The sequence below is a fragment of the Eumetopias jubatus genome, unplaced genomic scaffold, assembly GCF_037043125.1.
Source record: "Eumetopias jubatus isolate StellerSeaLion01/CBP00866 unplaced genomic scaffold, mEumJub1_p1.0 scaffold_17, whole genome shotgun sequence".
In the NCBI taxonomy this organism is placed as follows: Eukaryota; Metazoa; Chordata; class Mammalia; order Carnivora; family Otariidae; genus Eumetopias; species Eumetopias jubatus.
Genome location: NW_028274823.1, coordinates 36,773,318 through 36,792,830, shown reverse-complemented (window position 1 = coordinate 36,792,830; position 19,513 = coordinate 36,773,318). Strand labels below are relative to the sequence as shown.

The 19,513-nt window shown below is 44.6% G+C and overlaps 1 protein-coding gene and 1 pseudogene across 1 annotated transcript in view; both read left to right on the top strand.

Moving 5' to 3' along the window:
• Positions 1–3,294: 3,294 nt before the first annotated feature.
• The window catches only part of PCGF5 (polycomb group ring finger 5), a 110,991-nt gene continuing 94,772 nt past the window's right edge, over positions 3,295–19,513 (top strand). Inside the window, exon 1 of the mRNA XM_088019853.1 lies at positions 3,295–3,377. The gene's annotated coding sequence lies outside the window, so the exon portion shown is untranslated. The remainder of the gene's footprint in view (positions 3,378–19,513) is intronic.
• On the top strand, positions 4,022–4,724 carry LOC148162155 (uncharacterized; annotated as a pseudogene).

The following is a 19,513-nucleotide window of genomic DNA, read 5'->3' as shown; positions in this document are numbered from 1 at the left end:
CCTGTAAAAACATTTAATTCTCATGATGACCCACTGGGGTAGATTCTCTCATTTTCCTATTTTATAGATGAGGAATGTTAAACACAGATAAGTTCAAGGTCATATAACCTCACATGTGTCAAAGCAGGCATTTGAACACAGGTAATCAAACTCTAACATCTGCATTTAGCTATCGACATACTCCAGTTACCTAAGCCTGTTAGGCCTCAGGTCATTCACTTAAAAATGACATGTTGGGCCAGACAATGTCTTGACTGCTTTCTGGCTTTAAAATATTCTGATTCTGATTATATAAATTATACCCATACTTAATATTCTTAAGGTTAGTCTGTGTTTCTGAGTAGTCTGTCTTAGAGAACTGAAATCTAAAGGCAAATATCTGAAATCTGGTCTTAGATCCCAGCTCGACCTTTTGTTCAGTCAAACTGGACCATATTATCCACTGTTCCCCCAAGAAGGCCCTTCCTTGATCTCCGTTTATTGAATTCTACCCATCCTTCAAAAGCTAGCTGAAATGCCAAGTTAGAATGCAGGTCTATTAGGCTGTTGGGGGTTGAGATCTGGGAGAAATGTTTGAGCTAGTGGAAGGAAAGGACATAGGGTAGGAAAAAGAAAGGGCGGAAGAAGCCACTCACAGATGTGGAAAGCTAAGAGCAGTGACGTTGGTGACCTGCACCAGCAAAGCCTTCCCTCTGGTGGGCAATAGTGAAGCCACCAAAGTTATACTCACTGGTGCCCAGGTAGTAGGTGAGGCGAAGATGAAATGAGATACCATATGTGAAATATCTAGCACAGTGTCTGGAAGGGACTATACAACAGTTCCGTATTCCATGGCCTGCCATAGGAATCTGCTCCTCTCCTTCATGCTGAAGAAGGCTGCCATCCTGCCCAGGAAGGACAAACAGAGGTAAGCAGAGACTCCGGGGAGGAAAGAGAAGTTAGGAGGAAATACACTGGAACACGAAGAGAAAAATGAGAGCTAGAGAATAAGAGAGAAAAGGGAGATATAAGGGAATTATGGTAGAGAAGAAGACAGAAGGAGAAATGGAAGCAAAGGGGCAAAAGGGGAACAGAGGGAGGAAGGGAGTTCTGGGGCTCGGAAAGAAAGTTTGTTCTGCTCCTGCAGAATCCTGTGCGGAGGAAGAGTCCCCGAGGTGAGCAGGTGCCTCGCCCAAGCCCTGAATGCCAGTGGCTTGCCACTGCGCTCTCTGATCTACCTCCTTTCCCTACGCTGATCTGTACCGTAGGGGTTCTGACCCCTGCTCTCTGTCATCTTGTCAGCTGGCTTCCGCTTTCTACACTGGGTGGCTCTGGAGGGTGGGAGGAAGAAACCAGGGGATTTCTTGGCTTTGGGAGGCACCTCCAGCAGCAGTTGTAACTTCCTTCATGGCTCCAGCTCTCACTGGGCAAGACCTTCATGGTTTTGGCAGCTTCTTCCCTTTGTCCCTCGGGCCCTAGGAGAGGAGATGCATCCAGCAGTTGCTAATCTCAGGATTGCCTCACTTTCCCCTGGTTGCACTTCCAGTTCTTTCAACACCTTTGTACTTAATTTGCTGCATTAAATCATCATTATTGAATTGTCTGGGAAAGAAAACTTTCACTTGGATTTACCCTCAGAGTTCAAAGGCAACATTCCCAGTGGGACTGGAAGCAGCGAATCTAAAAAGAGAAAGAAATCCAGCCATCCGAAGAGTCGAGAAGGGTCTGGGTCTACTTCCCCAGTACTTGATTGGAGAGTGACAAATCCATACTAGCTGTCAGAGTTGAGGGACTCTTAGCCTAGGAACTATCTGTAAAATGAATGGGTTCATGGCCATTCATGTCTATTCCTCCATGATTTACTGTATTCACTTTAATCACCTTGAGCCTGAGTTTAAGGAACATTTCAGTTTTACTCCCCCAAGAGTTATCAAGTGCCCGTTATGTGTATAGATGGCACATAGCTAGGTGTGGTGGGGAAGACCACAGAGACACAGGGGAAATGGAGGGCATTCTCAGTTTTTGGAAGTGTTTGCTTTTTGCAAGATGAGGTTTGCAGACTATCAGGAGATCCTCTTGATAGAGACTCTCTTGAGTTTTTCTAGTACCAACAGAGCTGCAGACACTCAGTGACAATTTTGTTCTTACAGCGTTCATCTCTCCCATCCCCAGGGCCCTGTTAAAACCAGGCTCTTGTTCTTAAGGAACCCACAGACTAATCGGGGCACAGAGTAAGCACATGACTGACCCTCAAGCCAGACTGATGCCAACCATGAGGGATGGATTCTGCACGGGGTTCAGGGAGACTGCACAGAGATGGTAGGAGATGCTAGACAAGCTGAGCTTAGGAGGGTTTGACAAGCTGAGGGACCTACAGGGTTTTCTGGGATTTTTGGCAGAGAACAGAGCAGGATCAAAATCAGTCTCGAAAGAACAGAGGCATCTAAGGTGTTGTCCATAGGCAAGGGTTTTGGGGGTGAGGGTTGGGCAGTGGAGAAGAGGAGACTGACTGGTGGAGGCCCAGCTGTGGAAGACTCTGAGACTAAGGACTTGGGGTTTGAGGCCATGGGGAGTCATCTGGGATCTTGGGCATCATGTGGCAAGGTCACTTCTGGGATGGCAACTTTGAATGCTGCGTGAGGACAGAATACAAGCAGCGAACCTGGAGGCCGGGAAGAAACTGAGCTCTGAGGGATAGCTTATTGAGGAAGGTTCGGCTTGACCATCGCTGAAGGGGCACGTTTGAGCTGCTGCTTTCTATCCGTTCAAGGGCAAGATTCCTCCGTCTGTTGCGGGGGTAGGGAGGGAAATGCCCCTTCTATGGCTGAATGATACGAAGTCTCCAGCCTCAGAAGTTTCCAATTTCTCCTTGCCAAGGTCGGGCCACTACAGGTGGGCGATCGCGAGCCTTGGGCCAACGAGTGGCTTCACGCCCGCCCCCGGTAGCCGCCGCGGCTCGTCCCCTCCAGGCCCGGGCACCGCCGCGGGCCGTGCCGGGCAGGGCGCTCCGGGAGCTGCGCGGAGGCTGCTCGAGGAGGCCTGGCGGGAGGCGGCGAGAGGCTGTGCCCCAGTTTGTGTCCAATCAGGGAGTGCGGGCTGTGCCCCGAGCCGGGCAGCAATGCGTAAACAAACCCACGGCAACTCCTCCGCCCCCTCGGCGCGCTCGCCCCGCGCCCGCCGCCGCCGCCGCCGCCACCGCCGCCGCCGCCGCCGCAGCCGGCTCCGCTCTCCTCGCGCCCGCCCGCCGGGCCGGCCCCCCCCGCCCGCGTCGCTCGCACCCCCGCTGCCCCGCCCCGCCCCCGCCGGCGCGGGCTCCCTCACCTACCGCCCCACGCGCGCGCGCTCGCGCACCACGCGCCCCGCGCGGCCCGCCCGGATCGTGGCCTCCCGAGAGCAAGGTAAGGGCGATGCGCGGGGACCCGGGCGGCTTCCCCGCCCGGCGCGGCCCGGGGAAGTTTGTGGCGTCGCCGCTTTCCGCTGGGCCGAGGGGTGGAGGGGGGGGGCGGCGGAGGGGGGAGGCCCCCGGCGCCGGGCGAGCCCGGCGGGCGGGAGGGGGCCGCCCGGCGCCCGGGGGTCACAAGTTGCCCAAGCTGACATTGGCGCGGGCTGGCGGGCTGCGCGGCGGGGCGGGCGTCGCGCGGAGAGGGGCTGGAGGCGCGGCGGGGCCGGGCGCGGTGCGGGCGAGGGGAGGGCCCCGAGGAACTTTCTCCTCCCCAGAGGGGCTCCTTCCAGCCCCGGCCGCGGCCCCGCCTCGGGAGCAGCCGGCTCCCGGGCTGGAGGGAGACCATGAAATGTGTTTGAAGAAGCTGACGCAGTTTGTGACGCTCGCGGCTTCCTGACGGGGACCGGCAGGAGCAGCGCCTTCTGCGAGGAGGGACGAGGCGGGGCGGCGCTCGGGCCCTTCCCCCGCCCCGGAGCCGCGCGCCCGGGTGCCTAGCTCGGGGGCCGCGGGCTTTGGGCGCGAGCATCCAGCCCCGGCCGGGAGACGGGCCCCGGCAGCGCGCGTCGCTTCCGTTTTGATTAGCTCGGGTTATTATATAAGATGTCACGGAGAGGGAAGGGGCGAGCGGGAGGCGCGTTGGCGAGGGCGCGTCGGCCTTCGTCGAGTGGCGGGGAGGGGCGGGAGGCAGGGCCGGGCGGGGACCCACCTGTGCGCCCTCCGCGCCCCCTGCGGGCGCCGCCGGTACGCGTGCCGGGGAACCGGGGATCCGGGGGCCGGGCGGGAGGCCCGGGGGGTGGGGGAGGGCGGGCGGACGTGTCCGCCGCTCCCCTCCCGGCCCCGGGAGCACTCGGGCAGCGGCCGATCCGTGCCGTTTCCTCTCCGCAGCCTGGCCTGGGTCTACATGGTTCTGGCTCCAGGCATTTGTACTTTGAAACATTTGTTTAATATTAAGGAAGCTGCGTGTGCGGCGGTCATAGTACGCCCGGAACGTGTGGCCGTGAGCTCCAGGGCGGTGAATGAATCATCGCCCGCGGACCGGGCGCCGATGATTCATGCGGGGTACACACGCGCGCGTACTCGCCGTGTGCCTCTGACCCAGGGACAGCCGCCCTTCTGCAGCGATGACGCCTGGAGGGGCGGGGGAGAGTTCATGCAAAAGAGCGGCCGCTTGTTTTCCCCCTTACACAATTTTGGGGAACTTGGGGTATCCGGTACCCCAGATTTCCCGAAGCTTGTTTCCCATTCTTGGAAGGATTGCAGGATTCCACCTGGCTACATTAATGAGTCGGTGGAGGACCGCTGATTCGCTGCGAGGCTGGGTCCTGTCTCATTCAGAATTTGGTTGGTGTCTAGTGAGGTATTGGGTTCTGAAGGAGTCCTTCTAGTAATTGCCTGTGCTTAAGTACCGCTAAAGTAATTAGCAAAAACTTTAAAAGTTGGTGGATCTTAAAAGAAAAACAAGTGGCTCCTAAGTAGGAGTCTTAAAGATTTAGGCGTTGGGTGTGTGTATGTGTGTGTGTGTGTGTGTGTGTGTGTGTTTCAAGCCAAATCCAAAAAGGAACTTAGTTTGCCATTAATACAGAACTTTTAACCACTGCGACCACCTTAAAGACTAACTTGACTCATTCCCACCTCACTCCACACTTGTAGGATTAAGAGAAAAGTTTTCTTGTCATTCAGGATTCAGGTCAAATGGCATCTACTCAGCAAAGGCCCTCTTGATTACCTTAAATAGCTTTTCATCCTTACCCCAGGAAGCACACCCACCCAATCCTATTTTATTTTCTCCATGACACTTAATCACTATCTGAAATAATTTTTATTTTGTCTTTAAGTCCTGTCTCTTTGTACTAGAATGTAAGCTCCACTGTGGCAGGGATTTTGGCCTGTTTTGCTCTGCTGTAACTCTAGCACCTAGAACAGTACCAGGCATATATTAGGCACTCAGTGTTGACTCCTGAATGAATAAATTCTTTTCCCTGATTTCTTGGTAGGGCTATCTTTGACAGTTGGAAGTCAGTGCCTTTTGTGAGCAAGGCACTAAGATGGTATAGTTTTTTTCTTCCAGCTTTCTTTTGATTGATTCATTTCCTCTTCTGTGCTGTTTAACTGACAGCACAAGCTGGGTTTGAGCATCACATCCTAAGATGCTGAGTGTGAGGAAAGATAAGGCATATAGAGCCTCGTCAAAAGAAAGCGTATTACCGTAGAAGACCGTGGGTGATTAAAAATATTACCTGTGCTAATTGAAAGAGAAGTACAGGATATTGAAATGGAATCAACAAAGTCAAGTTTTCACTCATGTTTGAAATACTGATAGTTCTCTATTCCTCCCTCCCCACTGATTTCACCAACCTCAACTTTAGCTGAAGCTTGGGAAGGTCCCTAGTAAGTAGCCCTTAATATGAAGTATAAATATAACTAAGTGAATGCAAGAGGCCCTACCTCTGCTTTATTGTTGTTAATGTCAGTAACTCCACGGAAGAGTGGATAGAAGGAGTTACTTAAAATTATAATTTAAACATCTTAAAGGTATTGTAAAGAATTTAAGCTATAATCAGTCAATGATATAATGGAAGATTTCAAATGTAGTGCTGAATGCTACCTCCCTAGAGGGTAAACTTTAATATACTTTTTATTATTATGAATAATAAACTTTGGAAAGATATTGGTCAGCTTTGCTCTTATAGCAATATTTTGAGAACTCAGTACTTCCGAAGTTAAAGAAGAATGCTCTTTCCCTGCCCGTAGCTGTGATCGCTTTCAAAAGCGTAATCTGATTTCAAGAGTAAGCTCAGCAATAGTGGAAATTTTAAAGCTAACAGGGACCTTGAAACTACTTAGCACAATTCGTTCCTTTGTACCAGTCCCTTTGCTGAGGAAACTGAGACGCAGTGAGATGGCTCGCCAAGGCTGCAGACAGAGCAGGGGTTAGGACTGAGAGTCTTGACATCTTGTTGCAAGTCCCTAAATTAGCCAGAGCTCCCATAAGTGGGGGAGGCATGGTTCCTACCATTAGCCCATTGACTGCCTCCTGCTTGTGAACTCTCAGAGTAAAACTATGTCTTATTCAACTTTGTGCCCTCCCATGTGCCTTGGACATCTAGGAGCTCAACAAATTCTTGCTAAATGTGGTTGGGCAAATGTGTTTTAAGTTGAGGAATATACTTAAGAATTGAAAAAACAGGAAAACATATCTATTTTCCAGATTGAAGAAGTTTTCTGACAAGAGTCAGAATGTTGGCAGTAATTAACCTTAGAACATTCATAGTAATGAAGCTACTATTTAGTTTTCATGCCTCCAGTTTCAAACAAAATGGCTCACAACTTACAAGTATGTGTGTTTGCTTAGTTGGCATAATTATTCACTGGAGAAATAGTAGGAGACAGGAGTCAAGACAGCTGGTAGGTCTTGCCTCTGCCACAGTGTCCAGTTAGAAAAGCCTAGACTTGACAGCCAAATAGAATTGGGGCTGAGCTCAGCTCTGCCCCTAACCATCAGGGCTCTCTGTAGCAAGTTACTTAGCTTTTTTCAAGCATTCTCTCATCTCTAAGGTGGAGGTAGTAGCATCTCCCTTTAAGGATTGTCGTGGGGCTGGGATAACATTTATCAAGTGTCTGGTGTACACTAGGCCCATAATAAATGGAAATGGCTACAATTATGACTTCTGATTTATGTGACCCTGAGAACAGCTTCATCTCTCAAAGCTTTGGTTTTCTCACCTGGAGCATTGGTGGTTGGGATAGAACAAGGGAGTTGGGGAGAGAGGGGGCATTGGGGAAGAATTAAATGATCTCTAAGATCTGGTCTATCTCTATAATTCTCTGTAGTTTAAGGAATCAATAAAGAATGCACAATTCTCCTGCGATGTTAAAGTAAAATGATTCACATGTCCTTGATCTAACATTCATATATCCTTGAACTAACAGCAGAAATGGTTCATTTCTGGACCTTCCTAACAATTTGACATAATTAACTTTGATGATATTAAGTACATCTTCATTCTTTTATATGGTGTATGATGGATACCAGTTAACTTGACTATCTCAGCCTCTCATTCAGCTTACTATATATAAAGCAGTATAAGGAGTCTACAGGTTAATCAGACATTGGCACCCTTTCTTTAAGAGGCTTGAGAGTCATGTAAGGAGCGTAAGGCAGGTAACCAAAGGCTGTATTACATGGAAGAACTGTGAAAGAGGCACAAAGAAATTGCTTTGTGATTTCAGAGAAGGAAAAGCTTAATTAAGACTCAATTAAGGCATCCTGAGCAAGGCCTTAAACAATTAGTAGGACTTCAGCTGGCAGAGATGTGGGAACTAGTCTATACTAAGACTTGAATGAAAGTCTTTTGAGCATATATATATATATATATATATATATATATATATATATGAGCATATCCAGGAATGGAAAGGAATGTGGTTAAGCTGGAGGGCAGGATAGTGGGGCAGAAGGCTACATGGCAAGGTTAGGACTGTACTGTGATGATCTTGAATGCTGGGCTAAGGAGCCTATTTATTAGGCAGTAGATCACCATCAAAGGTATTTTAAGGTGTGTGTATGCAGGGGTGGGGGTGATGTGATTAGAGCTATGCTTTAAGAAGAGTCAGAAGAGCCATGGGTAGTCCCAGTTAGGAAGCTATTAAGATACACTCCAGAAGAGAAGCAACAGAGAATACAAATTAGAGTGGGAGCAGGTGGGTTGGGCGAGACGCCACAGAAGTAAACAGGACAGAAATTGTTGACTAATTAGATGAGGGAGTTGAGGGAGAAGTCAAAGATGGAAGCTGAGTGACTTTGGACAGCAATGGCAGGAATTGAAATAGTCGAGAAGAACCACTAGTAAAGGCACTTGCTAGTAGTGTGCAGTCAGTGTTTGTCTCATTAATGGAAGTGATGATAAGTTTGGATTTGGATATGTTCACATTTGTGTGCCTGTGGACCATCCAGATGTATGGGAGCCATTGCAAATAGAGGAAATTTGGGGCGTCCTTACGAAGGGATTAAGTGGTGAGAAAGGTTCACAGTGTGGGTGAAAAGAATAAGAGACTGGGGGCAGAGCCTTGGAAAAACCAATATTTGTGGGCTTGGAGGGAGACAGAAAGAGGCCGTCAGGATGCTGAGAAGAAAGAGGCAGGAGAAGAAGGAAAAGGTGAGAAAGGACGATTGATGGAGGCTGATAGGTTGGAGGGGCAGACATCAGAGACTGGGGAGAGATCAGTAGACTCGTTAGGGAGACCACTGTCAGCAGCCTTTGGGGATGGGGTCAGTTGGGCAGTGGAGACAAGTCAGAGACAAGTCAGCCGGGTGCCTGAGGGGTGCCTGATGGGAAGAAAATGGAGTGAGTGTAAACCGTGATCACACTGTGAAAATCTGAGAGGCTAGTGGCTAGGAACAAGAGCATAAGAAAGGCCTGAGAGTACTGTGGCCATCCTTGGAGAGGAAGGGCCTGAAGATCAGGAGAGGGGTGGGAAGGCAGCTCCTGCATCAGGCCCTCCACAAGTAGGAGGGGTGGCAACAAGAGAGTGGCCGTATGTCCGGGGGGCCTAGGCCAGCCTTGGTTCACACCTGTTACCCCAGTTTACTTATGGGCTAATGTTTGGACAAATATTACAAATATCTGGAAAAATAATGCCTACTTTGATTCTAAAAGAGGACGCTTTTTGAATAATACATTATTCGATCATCCAGGTCATGGCACAGGTAGTTATTCATGGAAAAACAGATGTGACATGGAGGCAAAAAGGCACAGATTTAGAAGGAGAAGTTGGGAGCTGGGAGGGAGGGTGGCTGCATGTGAAACGGATCCATTCCCTTCTGTTGGGAAGCAAGAGCAATAACGGAGGAGGCCAGATGATTGGCTGAAAGCAAGTTGGGGGCGAGGGGTAAAGTTGGGGAAGGGGAAGAGTTTGGAGTAGCTTCGCGTCTGAGCACTGCAGGGATCCAGAGATGGCCAGGCCTGGCAAGCAGTAGAAGGCATCCCCCCTGTCTTCCTGACTCTCTCCAGCAACGCTCAGAGAGTTGGACGCGAAGGTGGTGTGAGGATCACTGGCACTGCCGGTTCCCTGTGGGCCCTTGGCGGAGCAGGGAGGCAAGTGGGGCGGCACTGCCGGCCTGGGAGAGTAGGCAACAGAGAGCAGAGTGCAATGTGTAGCAGCTGTTCCAGCAGGGACAGCGGGAAGGGAGAAATAGGAGAGGGTGTGCAGGGGCTGGTGGCAAAGGGCGTGGGGAAGTTTTAGAGTAGCTTGTCATTATGGAGAGGTCAGTTATGAGTGATGATGTAAACTCAGAACGTCACTGAGCTTGAGAATGGTGAGGTGTCACAGCCATGAGGCAGAAGGGCAGTGATCTTCAGGAATGATGAGGCTAAGCTATATGTTATTATGTATTTCATATTATATATATATATATTTGACTGATGGATATATCAAAGTCTTTTTTTAAATTATGGAATACATTTATTAAAGCCTTTCTGCACTTTAGAGTTGGAAAGTACCTTAAAAAAATAGGGAAGTTATTCCTTCATTTAAAAGATGGGGAAGCTAAAGTCTTTTAAAGACTTTCTAGAAAGATTGTGACTTGCCCCGTATCACAGACGTGTGTGACAGAGCTAGCTCTGGAAGGGGCCAGAATCTCTGAATCTCAGTTTAATATTTTCCTCTAGAGCAGAAGAAATAATTAAAGTATCCACAGAACAAAATCTTAGAAAGCTTCCACTTGGCTTCCCTACTTAGTGCTGTTAGAACACCGGTGTTTGTGGGCACAGAAACCCATTGAGTAGAGAGCTGTGGGATCAGGTCCATGTCCTCTGTCTTCCAAACCAAAGGCAGGTGATGGCATCTTTAAGGAGGACCCATGAAAAACAGCAGCTCTTCCCCATGAATTAAAAAACAGGTAAGCATCAATAAATAGACAAATCATTATCTTCATTATTGATGAAGCCTAGATTGGAGGACATAGCTTGTTGTGAAGTTCACAATGTCCTTGTGCACCCCCACCCTCGTGGAGACTTTGGAACAACATGCAGGATGGAAGGTTTGAGGCCGAAGAGCAGAAATACCCAGGTCTCTGCCTTTCACTGCCCAGCTAGAGAAAAAGAGATGCCAAATCTCTTATGCTTAATGTCTTTCACAGAAAAACTCCATCCATTGGAGAACTGAGAAACAGTTGTCATGCACTAACCAAATAAATTGTTCCACCCCTATAGGGAAGAATATGGTGTAGGGCAAGAAGACAGGAGTGGACAGGGAATATCCCTCCTTTGGAAACCTTGTGAGTGGGAAAGAGGTGTTGTTCCCTTTGAACATAAGGTTATTGACCACTCATAGTTTCCTTCTTTGCATTTGAGTTAAAGTAACTTCTGAGGCAGCAGGTAACATTTTTATACTAACTAGAGGTAAGTGAAATGACTAGGAGCGGTACTTCATTAATCAGTTTCACAGCCATACCCAGTGGATGTCTGCTTCCTCCCTGGGGATCTCAGGAAATTCACAGACATCAAAGCAGAGACCATCAGCTTTAATATCCTGTTTTTGAATTCAAAACTTTGGAAAAGTGGAAAGTTCTTTCTCCTCATAAAATGTTTAAGGAGCCCTTAATTGGACATACAGCACTTGGGATTAGTGCAGATTCCATCCCTATTAGTAACCTTACTAATTAACTATTAAATTCCTCAGTTTCCTCATCTGAAGATGACTGTCGAAATTCAGTGAGACTCTGGTTTAGGCACTTAAGGTAAAATCATGATGACTTTTTTCCCTTTATCCATGTCAATGTGTATAATAACTTTAGACAAGATTATAGCATTGTGTTTCATGACAAATGAAATTTCCAACTTTTTATCCACTTTTTTAACTGTTAAAAAAGTAATTTTTATTATAAAGTATAACACATATATAACTTCTGAAATGCAAAATGTATAGTTCAATGAAATATTAAAAAGGGAACATCCATGCAACTACCAACCAGCTTGAGAAGTAGAACAATGTAATTTTTTCTCCCCATAGGAATCTTTTTCATTAGATGCTTGATTTTCTTTTCAGAGAAGTCATGAGTAGTAAAGGAGGCAATTACAAGTATTGACAGGTCCAAAATATGTGTTCCTTTTGAGTGGAATTAGATAAAAAATGTAGTATGAGTATTTTACTCTGTAGTTATTTTTTATTTCTGTAACTATGAATTTAGTGTTTAGAACAAGTCCCAGGTTTTCAGCCTTAAAGATCAAAATCTTCAGGTTAAGAGTCTTCAGATTTGTGTCCTTTGGATGGGAACGAAAAAATTATGATCATTTGGATGTGAGAAAAGTTTTCATGCTTAATTATTTTTTAAACTTTCTGATCATCCCTCCTTTGCCTGTCTTTAGAAACAAAACAGCTAAGATTCCAGTATTGATGATGACTGTGTTCAGTAATCAAAGGTCTTCTTGGAAAACACCTGACCATTATTGAGGCAAATACCTTTCAGTTCAGGCCACTACCTTAGGCTAGATTTGAAGTGGCAAGAAGGAGTCAATGATAATAGCTTTATTGCATGAAACACCTGCATTTTCTTTGTTTAATCATAATCTAGTATTCTGAATTCTACTGTCTTTTAAGGCTAATTAAAGAGTCAATAAATAAAAAGTCTTTTGTGGTATCCAGAAAAGGGTTCTCTTGGATAAGGTTTTTTTTTTATCATTAAAAAAAGGAAATGATGATAAACATTAAAATAATTGGAAAAGTATCCTAGCTGATCTGGTGTATCTGTGAAAACAGAAAAGCTATGAGTGTGTTAAAAAATGATAAAGAAAGACTCATCTTTTGGGGCAGTTTCTGTGGGTGTAAGATTTGGTTGTGGGGACCTCAGGTTAGAATTTGGTGGGCTGAACATGTGTTTACTGTTGGTGGCTGCCGAAACCCCCCTGTAATGATGGTGTAGATATGAGAAGAGGCAACAGCAGATGGGAGACACCAACACATTTTCGGGGGACGAAAAGCAAACACACCTGTGGCAGTGGACTTTGTATAGTGGGGAAAGTTGGTACTTGAGTGCCGTGAAAGAAAGTTGGGAGTAGATCCTGGGAAGAAACAGCCAGTTTATCTCCCAGAATCCCAGAAATGCTCTGGATGAGAGGCTCTGGAGCGGGGCTGAAAATAAGGGAGTGATTGTAAGTCTGTGAAAGGGACCAGCCCTCAGTTCACTTTTCCCATCCCATACAGAAAGATGAAGCCCTTGCTGGACACTGGACATTTTTCTCTGGAGAAGTTGAAGTAAATTAGTGGTTCTGGACATAGAGCTACCAGGCCAAAAAAAAAAAAAAGAGGGTAAAGGTGAAATGCTCAGTGAAAACAGAGGAATTTAATGAAACTCTGCATACTAAACAGTGAGACCCTGTGCTCTTTTTCCTCCGCCCAGTTCTAGGAGAGCCAGGTAATTACCAACCCAGGCAGGTATTGAAGGACTCTTCTCTGCCTATGAAGAGCAGCCCTAGAGAAAACACCTCCAGATACTGACATTGAGGGCCCACACTGAAAAAACTGACTTACTACCCATTCTTCCTAAAGTGAACCCATCAGGCAACAACCCTCTTCCCTCAACTCCATGAGTATACAGCTTGCAGTCAGCTTTTTAACACCTTACTCTTGAATACAAATAGACCATGCACACTCTTTCTAGTATGATGGAATATAAGACTAATATGATGGAATGCCTGCTGGACTGATCCTCTAATTGTGTTTCTTCTATCTTTTGGCTTTTATTTCTGCTTTCTCTTCTGCTTCTTGCAATGATTTTTTTTTGGCCATCTTATTTTTAAATTTCGAATATCTATTTCTTATTTGTATAGGCTCATTTTTATTTTATGAATTATAGGTGGGTTTAGGAATATGAAATTTAATATCAAAAGAGATAGCTAGAAGTTTTAAAAGTAGTTTGCCTTTAGGAAGTGGGTTTGGGGGTGACAATGAGGTAAGACAGGCTGCTTCTATATTTTCATTTTAAGCATGGTAGTATTATATGAATTTTAAAGTAATCTGTATGAGTTAGGTTGACAAATAAAATTTGTAAGAAGAAAAAGTAAGGCAGTGCTAGTAAGTAGATTAGGGAATGATTTACATGTATCCAGAACTTTAAAAATATATATTAAAAGTTAAGAAGTGATTTTTTGATGTTAGAATCATTCCTCACAACTGGGATTCCAGCCCTCTATCTCAGAATCCCTTGAGGGAGGTTTTTGAATATTCAAATGCCTGCCTCTATCCCAAGATTCTTACTTATTTGCTTTCGGTGGGCCCCTGGGAATCAGTAATTTTTAAAAGAACCCCAATGGGGCGCCTGGGTGACTCAGTCATTAAGCGTCTACCTTCAGCTCAGGTCATAGTACCAGGGTCCCGGGATCAAATCCCTCATCCGGCTCCCTGCTCCATGGGAAGCCTGCTTCTCCCTCTCCCACTCCCCCTGCTTGTGTTCCCTCTCTCGCTGTCTCTCTCTCTCTGTCAAATAAATAAATAAAATCTTAAAAAAAAAAAAAAAGCCATCAACTTCTGATGTATGGCTCAGGCTAACTCCTAACACCTTTGCTGCTTCTTAAATGTTTCTTGTGTTCTTCCTGTTCTCTCTCTCTTCCTCTCTGTGTCTGTCTCTCTGTCTGTTTTTCTGTCTCTGTGCTTCTGCTGCAAATCAGATCTTTCCTCTCTGTCAGTTTGGAACTGATACAGTCTATTTTAGGTCAGAAGAGTAGGAGGAAAGAAAGGGAGACATGGAAGAGGTCATTTGAATGACCATGAATAATGAGAGCAGCTACACAGGGAGCCAATATTTGTTTCCTTTTGTTTTGTAGAAACTACTTAAATTGATGAACTTATCTTGAATTTCCTTGCAGTAATTTTGGAGCTCAACTTCAAGTAAACTTGAACTTAATAATATTTTGTTATTTCTTTACCTTCAGTGTTGCCTTTGGGGCTAAATCAGTTGCACCCTGAGGTTACCCTCAAGTTCTTTTACCTTCCTTGGGTTTTACTCCTGTCTCTCTCAGCTGTGGTCTACCAGATGTTCACCAATATCGGTGTTTCCATTTTGCACCTGGGATCACCAGCAATTTTCATGGGTTTCTAGTTTTCTGTGAGGGAATTCTTAAAAGGGTGGTTAGCAAGCAAGAGATGAAGGAATGTAAAAATTATATAATTTCCCAAGGGTGGAGATCTTGTTGCATTGGGTCTTTGACTACAGAGAATTTGTATATCTAAAAGAAGAAGTGTTTGTTGTATGGAGGAGAGAAACATTTTAGACTCGGGGGATAAACTTCTTTAAAAAAAAAATCTGATAAAAAAAGGACAAAAAATCTGACAAACTTTAGGTTTATAAAAATATCAGTAATTACAGAGAGTTAAGGTTTTCTTTGAACCTTTTCCCAGTCCCATTCCCTGCCTCCCTAGATCCAGCCACTTGTGAATGGGGTGTGTCAGTGACTTACCTGTTGTCATTTCACATCAAGACAATGCTCTGCTCCATACAGTGGTAGGACTTACCTCTCACATTCTGTCCAGTGTAGGGAGCTGTTTCGGCTGGTGTCCGAGGGATTTCTGTACATTTAGTACATTTATACAGCTAGGCTGAAGTATGATCTTTAAGATGAGGATTGGTTCATCTCATCAGTAAGTCCTATTTAGAGCTTGCCTACGTGATGCCAGACTCTTCTAGGCCAGGGCTTCTCACAATGTAATGTGCCCACAAATCATTGTGGATGGCATTACACTGCAGATTCCAATTCAGTCACTCTCAAGTGGGACCTGAGATTCTGCATTTCTTATAAGCTCCCAGGGGATACCGCTGGTCTGCAGACCACACTTAGAGAAGCAAGGATCTGGCTAGTGGTTCTCAGCCTTCATTGCTCATTAGAATCATCTGGGTGCTTCTTGGACCTATCCTTAGTGATTCTAATTTAACTGGTCTAGGGTGGGGCCCTGACATGATACATGCATGTGTGCGTGTGCGTGCGTACGTGTGTGTGTGTTTTAACCCCCCAAGTGACACTAGTGTGCAAATAGGGTTGAAAACCACTGTTAGAAGTTCTGCCCACTTTTGCTGTGACTCATAGGTAAAGATCTTCATGGGTGGACTTTGTAGCAATCTGGGAAACACCTTATATAGCCTTTCTGATGTAGATACATTTGCTTTATGGATATGGTCCATGGAGAAAAGATTCCTCTTGGATGGCTATGTTCCTAAAGATGAGGTGGACGTGGCTATCAGTGGGGAACCTATCTAGGAAGTAAAAAAGTGGCCTTTTCATTAAAATTCACCTGATACCAGAATGAGATTTGAAGTGATGAACAAATACAAAGTCGATGTCTCTTCATTCAGGGGATCCTTCTATTTTCTACATCCTTTCGGTAAGAGATTATGGGAAAAGTGTGTTATAAACTTTGATACTTTATGTTTTCTCCAGAGAAGTCTATAAACTTGCTGCTTACTATTTCTGTGTATATGTTTGTCTATAAATATATGTACTTGCAAAGTTTCTGCATAACCAGAATTCTAGTATGTATTTATATTTTTCCTTTTTGCCAGTTATTTAGAAAAATTTAGAGTATTTTCTATGCGTTTACTTTTGGGTCTTAACTTGTCCTAAAAAATTCAGTGACAGCATTCTGATGAAGGGACTGTTATTCTCAGGAGCTTCCAGTGCTGATGGCAGACAGATGATTCAATTTGCTCAAAAATCATAGGCCTTAGCCCAGTTCAAATGTTAATTGTTTTATTATTACTACAAGGATGATCCTAGAAGCAAATAATGCAATTTTATGTATATTAAAATTATGTGATTACAATTTCTTGGAAACAATGAACTTTAAAATCAGTGGATTGAAGTTAAATATAATTGTGCTGCTAAGACATTAGAATTCTCTCCTCCACCTCCCCACCATTCAATCATGAAATTGGCCTTTGATTTTATTTCCTTAACATTATCTTATGTACTTCATGACTACTGACTTCAGTCAGATTCTCATTACTTCTCATTCACCTTAATTTTCTCCCTGGACCTCGCTCCCTCCAGTCTTGCCCCTTCCAGTTCTTCTGCTACAGTCTTCTCTTGTGGAGGTAAATCTATGGTTCTCCCTTGTCTGAGGAGAAAATCCAAGTCTCCATAGTGCCATGGAGAGCCCCAGCCTGGCCCTCCCCTTTCTCTGCCCTCATTGCCTGCCTGTCACCTCTCTAGATGGCAGTGTATTCAACCCTGAGCGGAGCTTGAGGATGGGGGAGTAGATACTGAAGGCATGAATGCGTGGTTTAGGAGAAGGGGACAGGAGGTGGCACGAGGGCCATTGGGTGTGACTGCTGGCAGGGGAGGATGGAGGTAGAGTGAGACCAGTTAGCATATGGCTGCAGGCATTCTGCCAGGTGCCTGACTGAGCCATTCCACTTCTTGTCTTGACCTTTGTACGCGCTGGGTCCTCCATCGAAAACACTTCTTTTATCTTCTTTGCCCAGAAAAATCTTTCTCCTCCTTTGAGAAACCCCAACTGATATTCCAGATATTCTCCCTTCATTCCCATGATATCTGATTGTCTCCCTCCATTCTGCCCCCATTGTTCCATTAACCAGCCACTGTTCCTGCACTCACCACACCACCTGTTCATACCTGGGTCTACTAGATTGTGAACTCAGCAAGAGCAAGAACTGGGTCTTTTGATATTCCACTTCACGATACAGAGCCTGGCATGTAGTAGACGAATATAATAAATGCTGGATACATTAACACAAGCTTTCTCTGTGAAGTGTTGAGAATCTGCTCCTACTGGATTGGGGGTCATTTTAAAAATGGAATTCTACTTAGCAGTATATGACATGAATAATTTTATTGCCTTATTTTTTATTTGATCTACACCTACCAAATATCTGTCCAAATGTTCATATATATGTACATGTGTGTATACATACATATCTGCATAAAAATGGAGGGAAGTTAGAGACCAAAGACTATGAATAAATATTAAATAAGATTTCATAGAGGCCTGCACAATACACATGGCTAATCTGTTCTCTTTCAGATGGGCCCCCTTGGCTAGTAGGGAACAGGTTAAAACCCTAAGAAACATGTGAGTCAGTATTGAACACATTAGTATTTTCAAGTTATGATGAAGTTACAAGTATAAAAGTGTAGTTTTGAAAAGGATTTTTCAAATCATGTAGAAACATGGAGATTTTAACTGCCAAAACAATTTTATATAGTTTGTAAATGAATAAAACCACAGAGAAATTAAGGGGTACCTTCTTCCTGAGGTAATGGCTTCACATTTTCCTTATGAGTGCATGTGGGGGGGGGGAGTTGAGTTCTGTTGCGATGTGGCATTAAAGGGCTGTGTTGTCAGATGATCTTCCTCACCTCTCTAAGCTTCGGCTTCTCCACGGATAAAATATGAGATTTGGTCTAAATTATTACCAAGGTCATTTTGAATCGTCTGTGATTCTGTAAAGTTATGAAACATGGCCTGTAACCATGGTGAGGAAAGTTGATTGGTGATTCCAAAAATAGACTTATTTTCTCCTTCTGCATAACATTGATGCTCTCCCATTGAAAAGTCACTCTGCACATTGCCGTAATAAACCGGTTTCTTGACTTTTTTTCTTAATGTCGAGTGTTCAAAAGTGAATGAGAGATTGTCTAAAGAAATACTAAAGAAGCTCTTGTCTCTTGTTTTAAATATAGATCTGAATTATTGTGCTCTTTTGCATTCCTGTTGTAGGTATTCAGAAAGCAGAAGGTAGTGATTTGGTAAATTAGAAACTATTTCGCATCAGTTCCTGCTGTCTTTTGTGTTTGTGTGAGAACCCCATTCAAAATATGTTTTATTTATTCTTCCCTTAAAATATACTTTCCTTCGTTTTTACTTGTTCTGCTGGCAACAAGTCCATATCTGTAAATACTTAACAGGTTTTCTCAAGATCCTTAGATAACAGTTATTTTTCTCTATTTACATATAGATAATCTCATCAGACATCGTTACATTTTCTCCCTGAAGCCCTTTGATTTCTTGATGTGTTGCCTGATAAGCCTGTCCTCAGTGCAGGGATGTCTAAAGGGGCCCTCCTGGAATCACTCTGAGGTTGCAAGGTCTATGGCCATGCCATGCCCCTCGGGGACTGTCCCCAGGCTGCATCACTCCACCTGAACTGAGATATCTTGACCTAATTGGGCCAAATACAATGCTGATAGGCAGAATCTCCTGGTCTGAGCTGGATCCGGCCCTTTGAAGCAGAGAATCAGCTCATTGAATGAACATTTTAAATGCCTAGAGAGATAATAGAATTGAATTTTCACTCTATTCTGTAATAATATATATCCAAAGTATTATATCACTGACCAGCTGTGTGAGATCAGATGAGTCACTTACCCTCTCTGAGCCTCAGTTTCCTCCTCTGTAAAGTCTGGGTTTGATTTCTAAAATGCCTTTGGCTACAAAATTCTTTTATTTTTTTTTTCATTATACCTTTGTCATCTCTCTAGCCCTAGACTGACTGATGGCCATCTGTAGTCTTAAACCCCAACAAGTCTTAGTCCTTTGCATGGTGTTTCCTCAAACCAGTAATGTTCATTTTTCTACTCACAGGCATTTGTAGAGATTTTCAGAAGGCATCTATGATGATTTTAGTCCATTTATTTTTTTGTACAGTTTGAGACCAGATGACCTCAACAACTCAATTGTTTTGCCTGTGTACCTGGATAATGGCATAAAAATAAAGCATGCTTCTTTTTGTAGAAATAACCAACATTTTTTTTCCAGCAAGCATTGCTATGAGAACTGAGCTGGTTAGTGAGAACCAAGCTGGTTAGTGAGAACCAAGCTGGTTAGCTATTGTTGACTTCGGCTATGAGGCAACATTAAGAGAGCAGTTATTTGATATTTACCCATATTCCTCATCATCAATCAAGAATCTTTGTTCTAATTAGTGTATTAAAACCACTGAAACTAAAAACAGTCTGTGGAAGTGGCATTTGAGAATGTTTTAGGGTAAGATAAGTTTATTTATTTATTAAAAAAATAGTCACTAGTGCCTACCAGGTAGTCTTTGGATTATCAGTGAACCAAACAAAGATCCTTGACCTAATG